At 42.0% G+C, this 8678-nt stretch overlaps 1 pseudogene; it reads right to left on the bottom strand.

Moving 5' to 3' along the window:
• The window catches only part of LOC136307826 (GTPase IMAP family member 7-like), a 128451-nt pseudogene that overhangs the window by 47204 nt on the left and 72569 nt on the right, over positions 1-8678 (bottom strand).

The raw sequence follows: 8678 nt of genomic DNA, 5'->3' as shown, positions 1-8678 counted from the left end.
TGCTCAGTTCGAGCATTGGTCTGGGTGCTGAGGATGGCTCGGTTGGTCCAAGCACGTCAGCCTTAGGTGGTCAAGATAGCTTGTTGATTTGAGCATTGGGCCCCAGAGGGGGTTGTCAGGTGAATCATGGTTAGAGCACAGGTGAGAGTCTGTCTCAATGTCTCCTTTCCTCTCAATAATAATAAAATTTCAATTCAGGACTAAAAGGACCAGGCTTTTTCTGTCTTGAAACTTCTCCTGGCCCTGGCCGGTTGGCTCAGCGGTAGAGCGTTGGCCTGGCGTGTGGGGGACCCGGGTTCGATTCCCGGCCAGGGCATATAGGAGAAGCGCCCATTTGCTTCTCAACCCCTCCGCCGCGCCTTCCTCTCTGTCTCTCTCTTCCCCTCCCGCAGCCAAGGCTCCATTGCAGCAAAGATGGCCCGGGTGCTGGGGATGGCTCCTTGGCCTGTGCCCCAGGCGCTAGAGTGGCTCTGGTCACAGCACAGCGATGCCCTGGAGGGGCAGAGCATCGCCCCCCGGTGGGCAGAGCGTTGCCCCTAGTTGGCGTGCTGGGTGGATCCCAGTCGGGTGCATGCGGGAGTCTGTCTGACTGTCTCTCCCCGTTTCCAGCTTCAGAAAAAAAAAAAAAAAGAAAAAAAAAGAAACTTCTCCTAATAACATCAAAAGTTATATCTCATAACAACTTTTATTTAAAATCCACAGAAACTTCCATGGAAATGAACTAAAAAGTCGACAGTGAGGACATGTAATCCACCCCACCATTCTTGTAACATTATTTCTGTACATGATGGTGTTAGGGTTAAATTATACCCTGTAAAACTCAAATTTCCCCTCACCCAACTTCTTTCCAGGACTCAAACCAGAAAATTCTCATCCCCCACTCTGAGGTTGTAGGTCATTTGCTTGCTATTCTCTCGCTTCCGAGCTTCCTGGCCTTCACTTCGAAATGTAGCAAAAAGTTCACCTTTGCAGGAATGTCAGTGAAAGCTTTCATTGGGGAGGGACCTGACCAATTGGGGAGTTTCAATCACCATAGTTGTGAAAGCCTAGCCACAGGCCCAGAGGCCCCAGGACCCAGCTGTTCCTGGGAGATTTCTGACCTTTTGGCTCTCTTAAAAGCTGCTAGAGAGGCCCTGGCTGGTTGGCTCAGCAGTAGAGCGTCGGCCTGGCATGCGGGGGACCACCCCCCCTTCCTCTCTGTCTCTCTCTTCCCCTCCCGCAGCCAAGGCTCCATTGGAGCAAAGATGGCCCGGGCGCTGGGGATGGCTCCTTGGCCTCTGCCCCAGGCGCTAGAGTGGCTCTGGTCACGGCAGAGCGATGCCTGGAGGGGCAGAGCATCGCCCCCTGGTGGGCAGAGCGTCGCCCCTGGTGGGCGTACCGGGTGGATCCCAGTCGGGTGCATGCGGGAGTCTGTCTGAAAGTCTCTCCCCGTTTTCAGCTTCAGAAAAATACAAAAAAAAAAAAAAAAAAGAAAAAAAAAAAGCTGCTAGAAAAAAGAAGGCCCTACAAAGGAGCCCTGATAAGGATAACATTTGACTTCTCAACAGAAGCCCTTGAGACCATAAGGGAATGGCAAGAAATATTCAAAGTAATGCAGAACAAGAGCCTACAACCAAGACTACTTTATCCAGCAAGGCTATCATTTAAAATTGAAGGAGAAATAAAAAGCTTCCCAGACAAAAAAAAACAACAAAAAAACAAAACAAAACTCAAAGAATTCATTACAACCAAACCAATGCTGCAGGAAATGTTAAGGGGCCTGTTGTAAACAGATCAAAGTGGGAAAAAATATATACCAAAAGAGAAATACAGCTTTAAAGAATAAAATGGCAATAAAAAACTACATATCAATAATAACCTTAAATGTAAATGGATTAAATGATCCAATCAAAAGACATATGGTAGCTGCATGGATAAGAAAACAGGACCTGTACATATGCTGTCTACAAAAGACACACCTTAAAACAAAAGATGCACATAGACTAAAGGTAAAAGGATGGGAAAAAAAATATTTAATGCAAATAGAAATGAAAAAAAAGCTGGGGTAGCAATACTTATATCAGAAAAAATGTACTTTAAAAAAAAGACTATAGTAAGAGGTAAAGAAGGTCACTACATAATGATAAAGGGAGCAATCCAACAGGAAGATATAACCATCGGAAATATCTACGCACCTAATATAGGAGCACCTAAATATATAAAACAGAATTTGATGGATTTAAAGGGCGAGATCAACAGCAATAGTATAATAGTAGGGGATTTCAATACCCCACTAACATCACTGGATAGATCGTCAAGAAATAAAATTAAAAAAGAAACAGCAGACTTAAAGGACACACTAGATCAACTTGATTTAATAGATACCTTTAGAATCTTTCACCCTAAAGCAGCAGAATATACATTCTTTTCAAGTGCTCATGGTACATTCTCTAAGATAGACCACATGTTAGGACACAAAAGCAGTCTCAACAAATTTAAGAAGATTTAAATCATATCAAGCATTTTCTCTGATCACAATGGCATGAAAGTAGAAATCAACCACAACAGAAAAACGGAAAAATACTCAAACGCATGGAAACTAAATAACATGTTATTAAATAACATATGGGTTAACAATGAGATCAAAGAAGAAATAAAAAAATTCCTAGAAACAAATAATAATGAGCAAACAACAACCCAAAATTTATGGGTCACCGCAAAAGCAGTCCTGAGAGGGAAGTTCATAGCACTACAGGCATTCCTTAAGAAGCTTGAAAAACCTTAAATAAACAACCTAACCCTTCATCTAAAAGAACTAGAAAAAGAACAGCAAGTAAGGCCCAGAGGTAGTAGAAGGAAGGAAATAATAAAGATCAGAGTGGAAATAAATGACATAGAAGCTAAAGAAACAATACGGAGGATCAATGAAACCAACAGCTGGTTCTTTGAAAGGGTAAACAAGATCAATAAACCTTTAACAAGACTCACCAAGAAAAGAAGAGAGAGCATTCAAATAAATAAAATTAAAAATGAGAGTGGAGAAATAACAACTGACACAACAGAAATATAAAATATTGTAAGAAAATACTATAAAAAACTGTATGCCAAAAAATTAAACAACCTAGGTGAAATGGACAAATTTTTTGAAACATATCATCTTCCAAAAATGAATCTGGAAGAATCAGAAAACCTAAACAGACCGAATACAATAAAAGAAATTGAAACAGTTATCAAAACACTCCCAGAAACAAAATTCCTGGGCCCGATGGCTTCACTGGTGAATTCTACCAAACATTCAAAGAAGAACTAACTCCTATCCTTATCAAGCTACTTCAAAAAATTCAGGAGGAAGAAACACTTCTAAGATCCTTTTATGAGGCAAGCATAATTCTGATTTCAAAACCAGGCAAAGAAAACACAAAGAAAGAAAATTATAGGCCAATATTCCTGATGAATTTAGATGCTAAAATCCTCAACAAAGTATTAGCAAACCGGATCCAGCAATACATGAAAAAAAATCATACATCATGATCAAGTGGGATTTATTCTGGGGAGGCAAGGATGGTACAACATTTGTAAATCAATTAATGTAATTCACCACATAAAAAAAAGGAAGGAGAAAACCACATGATAATTTCAACAGATGCAGAAAAAGCATTTGATAAAATCCTGCACCCATTTGTGATCAAAACTCTTAGCAAAGTAGGAATACAGGGAACATACTTCAACATGATAAAGGCCATCTATGACAACCCCACAGCAAACATTATAATTAATGGACAAAAGTTGAAAGCAATTCCCTTAAAATCAGGAACAAGGCAGGGGTGCCCCCTTTCACCACTCTTATTCAACATAGTCATGGAAGTCCTCGGCGCAGCAATCAGACAAGAAGAAGTAATAAAAGGAATCCAAATTGGAAAAGAAGAAGTAAAACTATCATTATTTGCAGATGATATGATACTGTATATAGAAAACCCTAAAGTCTCAGTCAAAAAACTACTGGACCTAATAAACAAATCGAGCAAAGTGGCAGGATATAAAATTAATACACAGAAATCAGAGGCATTTTTATACACAAACAATGAACTGTCAGAAAGAGAAATTAAGGAAACAATCCCCTTCACTATTGCAACAACAAAAAAAATAAAGTACCTAGGAGTAAATTTAACCAAGGAGGTTGAAGACTTGTACTCAGAAAATTATAAAACATTGATAAAAGAAGTCAAGGAAGACACAAACAAGTGGAGGCATATACCATGTTCATGGATAGGAAGAATAAACATTATTAAAATGTCTATATTACCCAAAGCAATTTATAAATTCAATGCAATACTAATTAAAGTACCAATGACGTACTTCAAAGGTATGGAACACATATTCCAAAAATTTATATGGAACCAAAAAAGAACATGAATAGCCTCAGCAATCTTGAAAAAGAAGAATAAAGTGGTGGCCCTGGCTGTTTGACTCAGTGGTAGAGTGTCGGCCTAGCGTGCAGAAGTCCCGGGTTTGATACCCGGCCAGGGCACACAGGAGAGGTGCCCATCTGCTTCTCCACCCCTCCCTCTCTCCTTCCTCTCTGTCTCTCTCTTCCCCTCCTGCAGCGAGGCCCCAATGGAGCAAAGATGGCCCGGGTGCTGGGGATGCCTCCTTGGCCTCTGCCCCAGGCACTAGAGTGGCTCTGGTCACAACAAAGCGACGCCCTGGAGGGGCAGAGCATCGCCCCCTGGTGGGCAGAGCGTCGCTCCCTGGTGGGCGTGCCGGGTGGATCCCAGTCGGGCACATGCGGGAGTCTGTCTGACTGTCTCTCCCTGTTTCCAGCTTCAGAAAAATACAAAAAAAAAAAAAAAAAAAAAAAAAGAAAAAAGAAAAAAAAAGAAGAAGAAGAAGAATAAAGTGGGAGGTATCATACTTCCTGATATCAAGTTATACTGCAAGGCCATTGTACTCAAAACAGCTTGGTACTGGCATAAGAACAGGTATATAGATCAATAGAACAGAACTGAGAACCCAGAAATAAACCCACAGCTTTATGGACAACTGATATTCGACAAAGGAGGTAAAAACATACAGTGGAGTAAAGACAGTCTCTTTAACAAATGGTGTTGGAAAAACTGGACAGCTACCTGCAAAAAAATGAAACTAGACCACCAACTTACACCATGCACAAAAATAAACTCAAAATGGATAAAGGGCTTAAATGTAAATCGTGAAACCATAAGTATCCTAGAAGAAAACTAAGGCAGTAAGCTCTCTGACATCTCTCGCAGCAATATATTTGCCGATTTATCTCCACAGGTAAGTGAAATAAAAGGCAGGATAAACAAATGGGACTATATCAAACTAAAAAGCTTTTGCACAACTAAAGACAATAAAAACAGAATAAAAAGACAAACCACACAATGGGAGAATATATTTGACAATGCGTCTGATAAGGGGTTAATAACCAAAATTTATAAAAAACTTGTAAAACTCAACACCAGGAAGACAAACAATCCAATCAAAAAATGGGAAAAAGAGCCTGACCTGTGGTGGCGCAGTGGATAAAGCGTCGACCTGGAAATGCTGAGGTCGCCGGTTCGAAACCCTGGGCTTGCCTGGTCAAGGCACATATGGGAGTTGATGCTTCCAGCTCCTCCCCCCTTCTCTCTCTCTGTCTCTCTCTCCTCTCTCTCTCCATCTCTGTCTCTCTCTCTCCTCTCTAAAAATGAATAAATAAAATTTAAAAAAAAAATGGGAAAAAGAAATGAATAGACACTTCTTCAAAGAGGACATACAGATGGCCAATAGACAAATGAAAAAATGTTCAACATCACTAATCATTAGAGAAATGCAAATTAAAACGACAATGAGATACCACCTCACACCAGTCAGAATGGTGCTCATTTACAAAACAACACACGATAGGTGCTGGCGAGGATGTGGAGAAAGGGGAACCCTCCTGCACTGCTTGTGGGAATGCAGACTGGTGCAACCACTGTGGAAAACAGTATGGAGATTCCTCAAAAAATTAGAAATGGAACTGCCCTTTGACCCAGCCATCCCACTTATAGGAATATATCCCAAGGATACCATATCACCCACTGAAAAAAAGAAATGCACCCCCATGTTTGTGGCAGCATTGTTCACAATAGCGAAGTGTCCGTCAGTGGACAAGTGGATTAAAAAGCTTTGGTATATATATATAATGGAATACTATGGGGCTATGAAAAAGTAGGAAATATTACCTTTTGCAACAATATGGAAGGACCTGGAAACTATTATGTTGAGTGAAATAAGCCAGGCAGAGAAAGAAAAATATCATATGACCTCACTCATTTGAGGAATCCAAGGAATAATGAGAACTAAGGAAAGGAATTGAGACAGAGGAGGGATCAAAGGGACCAGAGGAAAAGAGGACAGAGGGAAAGGGGATGATAGGATGGGATAAACCTGAAGGAAAGGGGTAAGGGCGCTGTAGGGAGGGAGGCAAGGGAGATGTTGAGGGGAATAGGGGGAATGGGGGAGGCATTTGAGGTGACCCTAGAATCTATGTAAACACAATCAATTAAATTAAAAAAACTTTACCCAGAACACCAAGCCTGTGCTACCTCAGAAAGAACTTCTGTTTCTGCAGCTGAAACCCCCTCCTGCTCATCATCAAGTCAGTGATTAAGGCCACAAAACTGCGACATGCTAATCTGAGCATGTCCAAGTGCAGGCAACCCTGTGCCAACAAGTAACCCCTATATCAAACGCCCTCTCCCCCAGTTTATCACTGACACCCTTTTGTTGGTCTCAGCCCACTTGTATCCAGGATCCAGGTGCTTTTAAAATAAATTTTTTTTTGGAACACACCAGCCTCGTGTTTTTGGCTCGTCTCCCATTCACCTTTGCTTTTCAGATGACCTTCTCACTAACTGGACTGCAAATCAACATGTTTGCTCTAGAATTCTAGAAACTACCTTCAAAAAGAGCAGATTCTGACCTTCAGACATTCTGGATCGAGGATGTTTGCTGACCTTCAACCACTTAATTGACTTGCAGGTAATCCCCTCCACAGAGAACTCTCAACCCCCTCCTTTTGATTTGTTTCTTTTGTGTTATTTTCTCCCTCCTCCCTGCTTTCAACACCCCTGCACATGTCCCCTTGTTAAGATGGCCTTTGTGTTGAGAGTCCCCACACTTCTCAAGCTGCTGGCTCTTGAATAAACCTACTGTCCTTCTACCAGCCCCTGTCTCTTCATTATTGGCTGTCAAGTGGCAGACCTTTGTGTGGTCCCAGAATGAGTGACCAGCCACAGGCTCGGACCCGACAGGGCTAACCCTCCTCATTCTCACATTATCAGAGAGGAGCAATGGCTGGTCCAGTGTCTCAACTGCTTGGGGCAGGCTGACTCTGTGACAGGGGCTCCAGGGACTCCCCAGCAACTGCCAACAGTCTCTTATCATAGAGACGCTCCTTGCTCTCTTTCTAAAAGGTATCAGCCCCCTACAGTTGCTCTATTGGAGGAAGGCAAAGGTCATCAAGGGAGTTGACAGGCTCCACATCTGGGTAAGTTGAACAGGTATGCACCCTGAGTCCTCAGTCTCTACCTCTTGGATTTTGTGCCGTTAAAAGCTTAGAGAGGTCTTTCAGGGAATCAGTAGGTGTGAGATAAGATTCTAAGACCACGAGATTTGGTTTGAGAGTACCTGATTGTTTGAACTTGATAATTGCTTTGGACTTTGTTTCTGTTTGACATGAGTGGCTCAGTCTTGGTTTCATCAGGGAGTCCATTAGTCCGAATTTTAGTTGACTATTAACTTATAGTCAATGACTGAATAGAATTGTTTTGCAAAAGGTCTGTAAATGGGACACGATCTTTTATGTATAAGCTTTCATATTGTTACAGAGCAAGGATTCTACTCAGACTGGATCTAAATTGGTTCAAACAGGGGGAGAGATGTCACTCCCCGCCCAGACAGTGAAACTCAGAAAGGGGGGAAATCAGTCTTTTAAACCCTCTTAAGTCCTTCTTCTGGAGGCCACGGAGGTGCTGCGGCCCTGGGAGCAATGGGGGGGGGTTAATGCCATCCCAACCCTGTGTGGCAGCAGGAGCAGCAGGGGAACTGCCCAAACTCCATGTGACAGGGGAATCTGGCATTTTAAAAACTCAAGTGGCTGGCCCTGGCTCTATAGCTTAGTTGGTTAGGGTGTCATCCTGATACACCAAGGTTTTGTGTTCGATCCCTGGTCAGTGAACATATAAGAATCAACCAATGAGTGCATAAATAAGTGGAACAACAAACCAATGTTTCTCTCTGTCGCTAAATAAAAATCAATCAATAACACAATTTTGTTAAAAACTTCAAGCTGCTGAAGTTGTCCATTCCTAATGTCCCTTCTCCCTAAAACGTTGTCAAGAACAAATGAAACATCTCATCTTCTCTACAATTATTAGCAATAATCTTTTGTTTTTGCTAGATCTCTTTTCATTAAAAACCCTAAAATGGCATGCCCACCTGGATGTTATTTATCCAAAAATCGGTAAAGAACAGATACTGAACAAATCCTGTAGCCCAACAAGAATTCTCTGCCCTTAGGACCCCAGTCAGAGCTGGAGGAAGAGAAAATACTTTTATTGGGTCTTCTGGTGCCCCAGGCAGGGCAGGGTGTTTGCGGCAGGGTCGGCAGGTCATGCTGGCAATGCTTTCTGTGATCACTGAGGGGATTCTCT

Source organism: Saccopteryx bilineata, chromosome 6 (genome assembly GCF_036850765.1).
Source record: "Saccopteryx bilineata isolate mSacBil1 chromosome 6, mSacBil1_pri_phased_curated, whole genome shotgun sequence".
Classification (NCBI taxonomy): domain Eukaryota; kingdom Metazoa; phylum Chordata; class Mammalia; order Chiroptera; family Emballonuridae; genus Saccopteryx; species Saccopteryx bilineata.
The sequence above is the reverse complement of the archived record's forward strand: the minus strand, read 5'-3'. Positions and strand labels throughout refer to the sequence as shown.